This window comes from Vitis vinifera, chromosome 5 (assembly GCF_030704535.1).
Source record: "Vitis vinifera cultivar Pinot Noir 40024 chromosome 5, ASM3070453v1".
Classification (NCBI taxonomy): domain Eukaryota; kingdom Viridiplantae; phylum Streptophyta; class Magnoliopsida; order Vitales; family Vitaceae; genus Vitis; species Vitis vinifera.
Window position 1 is genome coordinate 22,430,096 of NC_081809.1, and position 15,340 is coordinate 22,445,435.

The 15,340-nt window shown below is 41.9% G+C and overlaps 1 protein-coding gene across 7 annotated transcripts in view; it reads right to left on the reverse strand.

Moving 5' to 3' along the window:
* The window catches only part of LOC100263501 (histone H3-lysine(4) N-trimethyltransferase ATX1), a 59,720-nt gene that overhangs the window by 13,814 nt on the left and 30,566 nt on the right, over window positions 1–15,340 (reverse strand). The window lies entirely within an intron of this gene.

Sequence of the window (15,340 nt, forward strand, 5' to 3'; positions counted from 1 at the left end):
AGAAAAAGGTGGTCGATCGATTCTCCATTTCCTTTGCAAAGAATGCACCATTGAGGATAGAGGGATTTTTAGAGTCTTTTCAATTGCAACTTGTCATTGGTGTTTACCTTCCCATGTACTACTAACCAAGTGAGGGCCTTAACCTTTGAGGGGGCTTTTGAGCTCTACAAGAACTTGACCGGAAGGAACAAGATAGGATTTGAGACTTTTGACAAGGCCAAGAAAAAAAATTTCACTAAAAACAAGTCTGATAATGACAAAGACCATGCTCTTGAATCTGCCAAAGAAGGAGATAAAAACACTGAACTAAGGAAGGACATTAATTTCTGAAGGAGATCAATTTCTGAATCAGTAAGATTGCGACGAAAATTAAAATTCCAAGACAGTGAAAAGGAATTGCCAAGGACATTTGAGACAGTGAGGTTTTTCACAGAAATAACTCTATAAAGACCAACAAATTGAGAGCACAAAGTTTGGTTACCCCACCAAAGATCTTTCCAAAAACGAATTCTCTCCCCATTCCCCACCACTAGGCGGACAAAAGGAGAAAAATCTTGGAAAACTTGAGCAATAGCCTTCCAATGACATCTGTGTGATCATCTAACCACCATATTGACGTCCCATCCATTAGGATGTATCCCATAAATACTCGCAATAACCTTATGTCAAAGACCACTCTTTTCTCAAAGGAACCTCTAAAGTCATTTCCCTAAAAGGGCAATATTTCTCAAAGAAGTCTTCCCAAAACCCAAACCTCCCAACTTCTTTGGTCTACTAACAACATCCCATTTAATAAGATGATCTTTCTTCCCTTCCCCCGCCCCAGATCAAAGAAAATCCCTTTGCAGCTTCTCAATCTTCGAGGCTATTGATATTGGGATTTTGAAGAAGGAGAGGAAGTAGTTAGGGATGTGAGATAGACTTGACTGAATTAAAGTAATCCTCTCTCCCACAGACAAAAAGGCATGTTTCCAATCATCCAGCCTCCTCGAAATTCTCTCAACCACCAAATCCCAAAAGTCTATTGTCTTTGGGTTCCCTCCCAATGGAAGACCTAAATAGGACAAAGGCCACTCTAACACTCTACAATCAAAAACCAAGGTCAAATTAGACAACAACTCCTGCCTTGTATTAATACCTAAAATTGTGTTTTTTTCTAAGTTGATTTTTAAACCTAATACTTGCCTAAAAACCAAAAGGACAATCTTGAGGTTTTGAAGATGTTCCAAAAAGGCTTTAGAGAAAAAGATGGTGTCATCTGCAAACTATAGCAAAGACACTCTAGTCCTATCCCTCCCCACAAAGAAACCCTCAGTTAGCCCAATTTCATCTGCTCTGATCATCAACCTACTTAGAACATCTACTACTAAAGTAAAAAAGAAAGAAGAAAGGAAGTCTCCTTGTCTCAAACCTCTAGAGGCCTTAACCCAACCCTTTGCATTCCCATTAACTAAGATTGCAAAACTTGATGAAGATAAACATCCCCTTATCCAATATCTCCATTTTGGGTTGAACTCCTTCCTTTCTAGCACATGATCTAAAGAGCCCCAATCCACATGATCATAGGTCCTGTCAAAATCGATTTTGAAGACTACCCCTTCCCATATTTATGAAAGGCACGCCTTAGAGCGGCGTGATGCCCCTTCATGAAGGCGCCGCTTAGGCGCGCAAGGCAGTCGCCTGACTCGCCTCCGACCAGGCACGCCCTCCTTCTCTTTCTTCTTCTTCTTCTTCTTCTTCTTTTTCATCTTTCGTCGGGTTGCAGAGGGCTGGGCTGAGCCCTAATTTTTTTTTTTATTATGTGGGTCCAAAACGGCATTGTTTTGGCCCATTTTAATTTTAAAGGATCAGGCCAACACAACGTCATTTTGGAGCATGTTCCTTTAAAAAAAAAAAAAGGCCAAAACGACGTTGTTTTGGCCTGTTCCTCCCTTCCAGCCCCCTTTTCTGGTCTTTCTCAACCCGAGACCAGTCTTAATCGTGCCCTAGCCTCAGCCGTGCTGGAGAAGTGAAGAAGAAGAAGAAGAAAAATAGAGGGAAAATAGTCACGTACCTTCCGGACCTCAGTATTTTTCTCTTTTCTTCACTTTTCTGCATTTTTTTCCATTTTTATCTCATAACTCTCATTGACAATTTTTTTTTTTAAATATAAATATTGTATTTTGACATAAAGATTTTACTAAATGAAAATAAATAAACAAAAAACACTCATATGCATATTTGTTGTTAATGTAATATGCATTTTTTTTTCAATTTTTTTTAATTTAATTTTAATTATTTTATTGTAGAGTATAGATAATTTGTTTGCAAGATGGATAATGAGAGTGAAACTCAAGTGGACTCTAGTGCAAGTGGAAGAAGAGATCCCAGATGGAAATATGCTCGTTTGGTTAATGAAAAAGATTTGGACACCATCATATGCATTTTTTGTGATAAAGTAACCAAATGAGGCATATATAGACACAAACAACATCTTGTTGGTGGATATAGAAATGCTAAAAAGTGTAGAAAATGTCCGGAACATGTTAGAGAAGAAATGGAAGAGTTTATGAGTTCCAAGAAAAATCAAAAAGAGCAAATGAATATGGGGAGCGAAGAGGTTAATGAAGCTTTGTTTGGTTTGGAAGATGAAGATTTTGGTGAGGAGATTAATAGTAGAACGAATGTCACCAACATTTCTAGTGGAGGTAGTAACCGAGAAAGTGGTAGTAGGATATTTTCTTCAAAAAAACCAAGACAAAAAGGTCATATGGATCATTTTTTCACTCTTAATGCAGAGATGGTTGTTCAAAATCGAAGGAGTGGAAAGATGAATCAAACTACCATCAATGATGCCAACAAAAAGGAAGCAAAAGAAAGAGCTTGTATGCTTATCACAAGATGGATGTATGAGGCTGCTATTCCATTTAATGCAATCACATATCCGAGTTTCCAACCAATGATTGAGGCTATTAGCCAATATGGTGTGGGTATGAAGGGACCAACTTTTCATGAGGTAAAGAGTTACTAACCTTAAGAAAGAATTGGCTCTCACAAAAGATTTGATGAAAGATCATATAATAGAATGGGGAAAAAATAGATGTTCAATTATGTAGGATGGATGAACCGATAGGAAAGAGAGAACTTTGGTGAACTTCTTGGTTAATTGTTCAAAGAGAACCATGTTCATGCAATCCATTGATGCTTCTTCAATGATTAAGATGGGAGAAAAGATGTTTGAGTTACTTGACAAATGGGTAGAGTAAGTTGGTGAGGAGAATGTTGTTCAAGTTATAACAGATAATCACTCAAGTTATGTGATGACAGGCAATAAATACTATTTCTTGAATTTTTATTTACTTTTAAAATTTGAATTATTTATCTTGAAAACTTATGTAAATTTATTATCTACAATGTCACATAAGGAGGTTGTTAGAATTAAAGCGCCCGCATTTGTATTGGACACCATGTGCTGCACATTGCCTTGACTTGATGTTGGAAGATAGTGGAAAGCTACCAAACATCAAGAGGACATTGGAGAGGGCTATATCACTAAATGGGTATATTTATAATCGCTCAGGGCTACTCAACATGATGAGGCGATTTACTAGACAAAGGGAATTGCTTAGGCCTGCTAAGACTCGATTTCCAACTGCTTTCATCACATTATCGCGATTGCATGAACAAAAAAACAACTTGAGGAAAATGTTTACAAGCTTAGATTGGTCAGATAGTAAATGGGCAAAAGAGCAGAAAGGGAAAACTATAGCCAACATAGTTCTAATGCCTTCATTTTGGAACACTATTGTGTTTTGCTTAAAGGTTTTGGGTCCCCTAGTTCGTGTGCTTCGTTTGGTTGATGGTGAAAAAAAAACTCCTAGGGGATGCATATATGAGGCCATGAATAGAGCTAAGGATACAATTGTGAAAATTTTTTTTTTTTTGATAAGTAAAGCAAGATATATAAATGAAGAGGCAAAGAGTTACAAGTATACAGGGGGTATACAAAGCAACAAGCCCCTCAAAAAGCCAAAAAAACAGCAAGCCTCACCATCCCTTAGTTGGACGCCAACCATTCTAGGAACCCTATAAGGGACATACGCTCCTTACCAGTATACAATCTAGCCCAGCTCCACAAACTACAAACAAAAGAATTCTTAAGCTTTTGGATATCTAACACTCCCCCCCTAAAAGCTAGCCTATTTCTTTCCTTCCAAACCATCCAAAAAATACACAACGGAATGGATTTCCATATCTTTTTCCTTTTCTTTCCCACAAAAGGGCCCCTCCAGCTAGTTAAAACCTCATTTACAGTTTCTAGAAAGACCCACTGCACACCTGATAACCCAAGAACAATATCCCACAGAACTCTGACTACTATATAATGAATAAGAATATGATTTACAGTTTCTTCTTCACAACCATATAGAAAATAACAATTAGGAAACTGTCATCCTCTTTTCTGAAGTCTATCAAGAGTGAGCACCCTCCCCCAAGTAGCCTCCCAAGCATAGAATGCAACCTTGGTTGGTACTGAATCCACCCAAATGCATCTAGAAGGAAAAACAATATCATTGGGTCTGGTCACCAATCTATAGGCTTCTTTGACCCTAAATTTACCATTCCTTCCTCCCTTCCAACAAACTGAATCTTCCTCCATAGAAGGCTTGTAATCCCTCAAAACATGCAGCAAGTTCCCTATCATATCCAACTCCCAATCATTAAAGTCCCTCAAAAATCTTAGATTCCACCCCCCTTGACCAAAATTCTGATCCCACATCTCCTCCACAGTCGCATTCCTATGCGAAGCCATAGCATATAGGTGGGGGAAGTTTTGGGACAGCCTTGTACCCTTACACCAAACATCAGTCCAAAAGTTGATTTTGCTTCCCTTCCCAACTATGAACCCCATGTTATCCCAGCACCAATCAGTTTCCTTCCATATTTCCTTCCAAACCCCCACGCCGATAGCCCCATAAGCCCTCTTTGCTCTCCATCCATGACCCTCTTGCCCATATTTCGCTGTTATCACTTGCTTCCACAGATCATCTTTATCATAAGCAAATCTCCAGATCCATTTACCAAGCAAAGCTTTGTTCAGGAACACTAGCTTCCTTAAGCCTAGTCCTCCCTTGCTCTTATCCTCACAAATCGCCTCCCACTTGATTAGATGAGCTTTCCTTTCCTCACTTCCCCCTCCCCAAAGGAAATCTCTTTGAACTTTATCTAATCTCCTAGCCACTGACTTAGGCATTCGGAACAAAGACATGTGATAGATTGGCATGCTAGCCAAAACGCTTCTTATAAGAGTGATTCTCCCCCCTTTTGAGATATATTGACGTTTCCACCGCGCTAGTCTCCTCCTCACTTTCTCTTCCACCCCATCCCAAACTGAGGAGGCTTTATTAGGAGCCCCTAATGGCAAGCCCAAGTAATGAGAAGGAAGAGAACCCACCCTACATCCTAATTCCACTGCCATCTCCTCAATCTCCTCCACCACACCAACTGGGATAATTTCACTTTTGTCCAAGTTAATCCTTAGGCCTGAGGCTGCTTCGAACCACAAGAGAATCCAACTCAAGTGTGTTAGGTGCTCTTTGTTAGCCTCACAGAACACGATTGTATCATCAGCAAAGAAAAGATAGAAGATTTTTATATTGTGACTCCTATCACCCTTGATACTGCAACCTGATAGGTAGCCTCCAGCAACCGCCCTCCTAATTAGGGCATCTAGCACTTCCATTCCCAAGACGAAGAGGTAAGGAGACAATGGATCCCCTTGACGAAGCCCTTTAGAACTCGAGAAGAATCCAACTGGAACCCCATTAACAAGAACTGAGAATTTGGTTGTAGAAATACAACTCCACATCCACCCCAACCACTTAGAGCCAAAACCCATTTTGTGTAGAGTCTTCAGCAAGAACTGTCAATTGATGTTGTCATACGCTTTCTCAATATCCAACTTGCAAATGAGCCCTTTCTCTTTTCTTTTCTGCCATGAGTCTATCACCTCATTCGCAATAAGAGAAGCATCAAGGATTTGTCTTCCCATCACAAATGCATTCTGAGTTGGGGCTATCACTTTGTTTAACACTCTCTTGAGTCTATTAGCTAACACTTTAGCCATCAATTTGTATAGCCCCCCCAGGAGACTAATGGGTCTAAAATCTCCCAAGTCAGCCGCTCCCCTTTTCTTAGGAATCAGAACCAGAAAGGTGTTATTGAGGCTTTTGAGAAAGGAGCCTTGCTCATGAAACTCCTTAAACATCTCCAAGACCTCCTCTTTCACGAAATCCCAACAGCTTTGCCAAAACGCCATAGTAAAACCATCCGGCCCAGGGGCTTTATCCCCACTCATCTCCATTAAGGCTGAATGAATCTCATTTTCAGAGAATGGAATCTCAAGACTCTCTGCTTCTTGCTGGCTAATTTGATCTAATTGGATCCCTTCAATATCCGCCTTCCACCCCACGTCTTCTGAGAACCTCTGATGATAAGCATTTGCAATCCCCTCCCGTACATCCTGATCCTCTACCAACCAAACCCCATCAATTTTTACTCTATCCAACGAGTTGTTGTTACGGTGGGCATTCGCCATCCGATGAAAAAATCCCGTATTTTTGTCCCCTTCCTTAAGCCAAACCTCCCTTGAGAGTTGTCTCCAATGACTTTCTTCCAAAAGAATCCATTTTTTATAGCTTTCCTTTGCTTCCTTTTTTAATTCTATCTCTTCCAAGGACAAGCTTCTTTCACTTTCCACACCGTCCCAATAGTCCACTTGTTGCAAGGCTGCTCTTTTGTTACCTTCCAGATTACCAAAGACCTCTCTATTCCAAACTTTCAGTTTCTGTTTGAGCTCTTTCGTCTTTGCTGCCAATCTGTAGCTAGCAGTGCCCCTGACCTCAATTTCCCTCCACCAACTCCAGATAAGATCTAGAAAACCCTCAACTTTTAACCACATATTTTCGAACCTGAAGGGAGAAGGACCTCTCCTTAGCCCGCCTCCTTCTAGCAGAATAGGAAAATGGTCTGAAACAGGACAAGGCAGCCTTCTTTGAATCACCCCACTGAACTTGTCTAGCCAGCTAGGAGACACCAAGAACCTGTCCAACCTTGCCCAGGACTGGTTGTTCAAGCCCCCACTCCAAGTAAACACTCCCCCTTGCAACGGGAGATCTACCAGCCCTAAATCATCAATGATATGAGCAAACCTCCTCATGGTCGGTGTTATTCTCCCTTGGCGGCTTCTTTCTCCTTGATAAAGGGTACTATTAAAGTCACCTCCTAGGCACTAAGGCTCGTCCCAGATTCCTCTTACAGCCCCGAGCTCTTCCCACAGGCCCTCTCTTTCCTCTTTGGTGAATTGGCCATAGACTCCCGTAAACACCCAAACAGCCCCATCCTCCACATTCTTGAATCTACACGAAAGGGAGTACTGTCCTTCCTCCCAATCCACAACTTCCAGCGATCTTTTATCCCAGCAAATCAACAGACCTCCCGCCGCCCCATCCGCATCCAAAGCCCTCCAATCTAAGAATCTTCCCGAGCCTAAACTTCTCACCACCCCCTCTGACATTGGCTGGATTTTTGTCTCCTGAATACACAGTAAGTCAACTTTTTGATTCCTTATAAAAGTCTTAATAATTTTCCTCTTGGACCTGTCATTTGCCCCTCTCACATTCCAACTTAACAGCTTCAGCTTCATTAATCTACTGTAAGTTGATCCCCTTTGCCCTGTACAAGGCTTTTTTGCTTACACCCTTTCTCATAATTAACTGAGCACTCCAGTCTCTTCAATTCCCTCTCAAATTTTGACTTCTCCATCAATTCTTTGTTATGAATTCTCTCCCGTCTCTTCCTTATTTTGAGCAAGAAGTTCAAAATTTCCTTTTCCAACCCTTCTGTCAAAAAGCCCAAAAAATGATTGAACTTGGCCAAACTGCTTTCTTCCCATCTATCCTCTTTCTCACTTCTAGCTTCTTGAAGTTCTGTCCTCTCTGAGTTCCACTCCACCCCCCTAGCCAAATTTGGATCCTTATTGAATTCTACCAAGTCCCAGCATCCCTTGTCATCCATTCCGGGACCTACTTCATTACTTTCCTTTAGCACCCCAGAGTGATCGAAAGGCTCCCCCACCGGAGTCCAATCAAAAGAATACAAGATGAGATGAGAAGACCCGTAACCCATTTCCCTCTCTATCCTTAGACCAGAATCATACCTCATGGCCTTCTCTGCCAGCGCCTTGTCTGTTGCTGAAGGTATGACTTTCTCCCTTGTCTTCCTTGCTTCCTCTAACTCCCATATGACTAGGTGTTCCCCCTCTAAAGAGCTCTCGTTACTAGCAATTCTACAGTCCAGAAGACTTCTTTTCTCCAGGGGTTTTTTACCTTTGTTTTGGACCGTGGGTTGACTTAAACTGGCCTCTTCCAATACAGTCACTGGGCCTTTCCCAACCTGAGCCCATCTTTTGGGTTGGCTAATCTCTGGTCCAACAGGAGTGGACATCCTTTCAATTAATGTCGGGCCCTCTCTGCATTCGGCCCACCTGAGCACTTCTCTATCCCCCTTATCCTTGACTCCTGGGCCTGATCACCTTTTTCTGTCCAGCCCAAATTACTCTTCTGCCAGCCCATCCTCTTATCTGAATTTATCAAACCCTCGGGCTGTTCAAAGTGGGCCTTGGGCTTAATTGAAATGGCTCCATTCATTACACAGCCTTCCCCTTCAACAACCCAGCTCTTGGATGGCCCAGCCTGTAGCCCCGCCCCTTCTTCCATCACTCTCTTTAGTTTTAGGCCCAAATGATACGGCCCACAGACCCTATAACCCATGGGCATTGACTGTTGGGCCCGGTCAGCTGTCACCTCCCAACCCATATCCCTCTCCTGTCTCCCTGTCCCCTCCTCTGATGATAACAGCGCCTTGGTCCTTTCAACGACCGATTCCACCTCCACACGCGAGCCGGAGCGTGAACTATTGTCATCCCTGACCTCCCCCCATCTTCGACTATCAACCCTTAGCTTCTTGACTGTCGGCCTGAGCTCCCACCAGAGGGCAAGGGTGAAAACTTCCTCCTCGATCCCAATCTCCAGCGTACTTGGTTTGTCTCCGCCGTCCGACCTAACTAGAATCCTAGCCCATTGAAGCTCTTCCAGCTTCTTCGTCTTCGAATCGATATCGATGAAACCACCACATTCCTCCCCCACCCTTCTCAACACAGTCGGGTTCCACAACAGCACTGGTAGTCCAAAGATTCTAACCCAAATCTCGTTACTTTCTTCCTTCTCCTCTCTGCATCCACTCCATGGGCTCCATTTCTCGAAACGCAACCTTATCGCTCCCATTATTTTTTCACCTGATAGGGAAACCCGTTGAGCTTCTTCCAAATATTCAAACTCCAACAAGACTCTGCTTTTCTCCAATTTTGCCAACCCTAGGCTTCCTTTCAATCCCCAAGAACTCGCCAGAAATCTCCCCAATTTTTCCAAATCTTCTTCATCCCCAAACCTAGGGTTCCAACTCCCGACAACACAATGCTCCAATTTTTCCAGATTACTTTGGATTTCCTTCCTCCATACCTTCACTTGAACTGGGCTTATAGCTCTGCAGATCGGTTTCTTCACCACTTCCGCAAAAGTTCTCTTCAGATCCATGTTTTCCCCTACCTTTCCTTCTTGCATTTGGTTCTTTCTATCGATTGACCTACGCAGAACCTGTAGATTTTCCGCCATTGCAGACCATCCCGTTTTTTCTCCTCTACCTTTTGGGATGTAGATCCGGTATTGTTTTTGTTCCAAATCCGTTACCCCTAGCCTGAGGAAACATCCCGCTTTATTTACACTTCGCAGCAAAGAGAAGGATCTCCCCTGTTCCTTCCACTCCTTCACCCATCGTTCTTCCTTCTCCTCCCTTATGCAGTGGTTTAGGCCCTCCATTAGAAGCCTTAAGCTCTCCACTCCCATTCTGACCCAAGACGAGACTCCCCCTTTGCTTTCCTCTATAAATATTTGGGGTTTTCCTCTTCTCTCTAAAAGCTCCAGCTCAAACATCTTGGATTCGACTGCGAACCTGCACCCCCTTCGCCTCCTTCGATTCCCCTCTTTATCTTCATCTCCCTCGCCGGCATAATCTCGCCTTTTTCCTTCCTCACGAACTCGCTCGCTGCCGCGTACACTCTCTCTCTCTCGCTCTCTCTCACCCATTTTTATTATTACCCCTCTCAAACTACTTTACAATTGTGAAAAGTTTTAATGGAAATGAAGAAAAGTACAAAGAAATCTTCAACATCATTAATAAGAGGTGAGAGATTCAGCTTCATTGGCCTTTCCATGCAGCAGGGTGCTTTTTGAACCCAGAATTCTTCTATGATAAACCAGAAATAGAGCATGATGCAGAGATTATGAGTGATTTGTATAAATGCATCTTAACAAGAGACCCTGCTAAGCAAGAAAAAGTTGTGGCTGAAGTGTGTTTGTTCACAAATGCTCAAGGACTATTCGGGAATGAGTTAGTTGTTAGGACAAGAAAGACTAGAGCATTAGGTTAGTTATTTAGTTTTGTTTATTTAAATGATTAGATTGTATTTTTGCTAAAATAGGTGAATTGTTTCACTAAATTATTAATATTTATACTACAGCTGAATGGTGGGCTGCATGGAGCTTCAGCTCCAAATTGGCAAAGGTTTGCAATGAAAGTCCTCAACTTAACATGCAATGCATCAAGTTGTGAACGGAATTGGAGCATCTTTGAAAATGTAAGTGACCAAAATAATTACAAGTAATAGTCTAATAGAGTCTTGAATGTAACTTAAAAGTTAAAACTTTAAAATATATTCATGAGTTTATGAATTTTTGCGGATTCATAGCAAGAGGAGAAATAGGTTAGATCATAAAGGCTTGAATGATTTGGTATACATTAAGTATAATCGAGCCTTGAAGAGAAGATACAATGAACGTAACACCATTGACCCAATTTCTTTGAAAGATATAGATGATAGCAATGAATGGTTGATAGGAAAAATGGAAGATGAGGATTCTCATGGAGGTGCACAAGATGATTTTGTATTTGATGATGATAATTTGACATGGGGTGATGTTACTAGAGCTACTAGAGCTGAGGAGGCCAGGTTTGATACTAGAGCTAGAGCTAGAGCAAGCTCAAGCATAATACCACCAACGAGGGGGATAGCTTCAAGTTCTAGAACGTTGCCTTCTCATTCACTAATAGATGAAGATGAAGATGGAGACATGGTTGATTCAACAGATGAAGAAAATGGGGAAGGCTACAAATGTGGTGATGGAAATGATGATGATGATGATTTTGTTGATTTAAAGGAGGGGTGATGATTGCTTGTTGTGGACAAATTTGTTATTTAAGTGTTTTTTTAATGATGTTTTTGAATTGTGGACAAATTTCATGTTTTGGACCTTTTAGTTTGGAAACTTTGGATTTGGATATGTATTAGGCTATTAGCAATATGGATTTGGATTTGTTTTTATGCTTGGAGTTCTTTATTTTTATGTTTTTTGTTGATTAAATTGAAGTTTTGGATGATATTTGATGATTTATGTGTTTAGGACAAATAAATGAATGTTAAATTTGATTATATTATATAAAAATATATATGTAAATTAGGGTACATCTCACTTCACTAAAGCCCATGCCTTAGGTGCGCCTTGCGCCTCAAGCTCCAGGACTTCTTTGCGCCTTGGTGCGCCTTGAGCCTTTTAAAACTATGCCCCTTCCTCCCCTAACCTTCTTTTCTCATCCACCACTTCATTGACTATCAATACAACATCCAAAATGTGTCTCCCTTCAACAAAGGCTCCTTGAGAGCCAAAGATTGTTTCATGGAGGATTTTGCGTAAACGCCCTGATAAGACCTTAGCAATTATCTTATATAAACTTGTAACCAAGCTAATAGGTCTATAATCTAAGATTTTAAAAGTTTGGCTTTTCTTAGGCACCATAGCAATGAAGGTCACATTTGTACTTTGATTTATTATCCCATTGGTGTGGAACTCAAGAAACACCCTCATGAGATCCTCTTTGATCACATCCCAACACTCTTGATATACTGCAATAGTAAAATCATCAGGACCAAGGGCTTCAATTGGAAAACTATCAGTCGTACCTCCTCTTCAGAAAAAGGTTTGTCCAGCCAAACCGTACTCTCTCCAGAAATAGTGACCCAATCTAACCCTTCAACCCTCCAAGAAGCACCTTTGGATTTGGAATAGAGTTTCCCAAAGAAATTTACAATCTCCTCAGAGATAACCTCAATGTTGCTTAAAGTCACCCCCCTCTCAGAAATCAGAGACTTAATGAACTTCCTGCTTCGCCTTCCATTGGCCATTCTATGAAAGAACTTAGAATTGCAATCCCCTTCTTTAATCCACTTGACCCTAGATTTTTGTCTCCAATGAACCTCTTCCTTTAATAACAAATCCTCTAACTCCCTTCTTCTTAAGGTCCTTTTTGATACCAAATCAAGATTCAAATTCCCTTCTTGTTCAATTAGATCAATTCTACCTAAGTCCGAAAGAATGAACTTTTTCTTCTCTCTTAAATCTCCAAAGGTCACTTTATTCCAATCTTTCAACTTTGATTTAACAAACTTTAATTTCTTCATGAACTTGTGACCTTCCCAACCTTCAACCGTACACTCTTGCCACTAATCACTAAATTTCTCCTTAAACTCAAGATGAAGCAACCACATATTCTCAAACCTGAAAGGAGTCGGACCCTATTTTAAAGGATTAGTTTCCAAACAAAATGGGCTATGATCTAAGGTCCATCTAGGAAGCGCCTCTTGAAGACTTTGAGAGAAAAAGGAATCCCACTCAGAAGAAAACAAAAACCTATCCAACCTCTTGCAAATAGGAGCAACTTGCATGTTTGACCAAGTAAAAGCTGCATTTCTTAGAAGGGGATCCAACAAACGACTCTCCCTTATAAACTCGTCAAAACACCTCATGTTGAATGTTAACCTAGAATCACCCAATTTCTCAGAAATCCTCCTGATTACATTAAAATCCCCTCCTACACACCACATTGGGAAAGTTAGACCATATAGGTCTTGAAGCTCCAACCAAAAGTCCTTCCTCCACAAAGGCTTATTCAGGCCATACACTGAAGTTAACCAAAAAGACCCTTCCCCACAAGAGTTCAACTTCACAAATACAGAGAAAGATCCTAACACCTTCTCTGTACACTTGAACTTATTTGAATCCCACATAATCACAATCCCCCTTGAAGCTCCACAAGCAGGAAGAGTAGCCCACTCCATGCTTCTACCTTTCCAAACACTACTCACAAACCTCTTATCCCAAGTTTCTCTCTTTGTTTCCTGAAGCATCACAACATCTGGATTTTGAGAACTTAAAAACCTTCTGACAATCCTCCTTTTCTTCTTGGAACCTAATCCTCTTGTATTCCAACTTAAGATCTTCATGTAAACAAAAAAACCCAACACAAGCTGCAACCAAACCTAAGCCTCTCCCTGGTTCCGCAATCATTTTTTCTCTTCCTTCTGAAATAGACATTGCCTGCAGAAGGAGTACTCCTACTCTCTACTGCCACACCTTTTCCATTATCTCTGACAATTCTAATCCTCAAACTCTCCAAAACCGACTGAACCTTGACTATCTTCCTAGGCATGAGGCCCTCAATCTGAAAACCTTCCAACGGGAGGGTGGGAGGTTCTGGCTCTGGGGATGAAACCTTACCTGAGATGCAAAGCTCCTCTAGGCTACTAAGTGATTCCCTAAGGAACGGACGGTCTTTAAAATTTCGGTTAGAGACTTCTAAGAGGAACGCCACACCTTCAGAAAAGGGCACGCCAACACGACGGCTAAGCTCAACACCAGGAGAATTCGAAAAGGAAACAACTTGAGAAGCAAAGTTTGACTCCAGCGGAATCGAAAAAAAGGGTTGGCACCGAAAAAAGGTAACAGCAGAAACAAAGGAGACGGGAAGAGATTTTGGAACAAAAGCCCTAACCAAAGGATGACCCTGCTCAGAGGAAGCTGAGAAAGGAAGACACACCTTGTTAACCAAACTGCAACGCGAAATCCCTTCGTCTCCCTTTGTCCCCCCGGTGATATCTTGGGAAATCTCTGGAACAGGAGAAAGAACGCCCTTATTGGAGACTAAAATGCACCTAAAAATGGCTAGATTTGCTTCCGCTGAACCACCCCCATCTAGGTTACGTTTCGGTGCAAAAGACAACACCTTTAGGCTCGAAGGCCAGCTTTTTGCTTTGCGCCTTGCAAAGACTGAGGGGCCTTTTATCTTTGATGACTCTTGAGAGTGAGCAATCGACATTACCTCCTTTGTGGAGGATCTTGAGCACTGGAACTTTGAGGATGAAGGCACTACATGGCCGCCATTAGAAAATCCTGCTTTTGTTTTGTGGGTTGGACCAGCAAGAGGCCCAAAACTCTTCGCCACAAACTGGGCCCTAACAGATCGGGCTTTAAACAAGGCATCTAGCTTTGTTGGCCCGATAACGCTTCCCACCGCTGGGCCCAAGAGACTCCCTCCCCAGCCTTTCTCCGCCAAATTTGAAACTAAAGAACGAGAACGGGAACAATAAAGAGGCCTCCAGTTGTAGCACTCATTGTCCCTAGTAGTAGCACGTCGCCCCGCAGCATTCTTTGGCCTTTGAGAGACGCAACCTTCCACTAACATCAACTCGTCCTTGCTACGAGTTGACTCAGACCTAAGAAGGTCCTCTCCTTCAACTTCTCCGATGACTGAAACTGCAACCATGAATGACCAGGCCCCATCTTCCACCTCTAGCAGCACGAATAGCACGACATTTGGAAGCATTTCCACCCACAACTTAACCTTTGACAAGTTTACAAGCTTCAGAGAGTCCCATGCCACCTTCGTTAGCTTCCCCCACTTTTGCAAAATGTATCTCAACTGAACCTCGTCCCACAAATGAAAAGGAAGGCCTCTTAGTTCTAACCAAACCCTTCTAAATTTTCCGAATACAACCGTATTTTCTCTCAACGACCATCTCCTCAGAAAAACAAGCCCTCCTCTCACTGTTAAACTCCCCTGATCTTGAAACCAATTAGCTCTCCTTGCAGAATCCACGAAAAAGCACCCCTTGTAAGCGGAAATAGGGATTACAGACACCATTCCTTTCATACCCATCATTTTCGCAATAGCTTTTCCTACATAAAGCCAATCTTGAACTTTTCCTTTACTTTCACAAATTACACCTCTGGCCCATTTTCCAACTAGCAACAAAGCTCCATTCCTAGGTCCTTCCTCTGCAACCACATCTGCATAGGACCAACCTCCTCTGTAAATGCTCTTACTCACTTGAGAATCTTCAATCGTCTCCTTC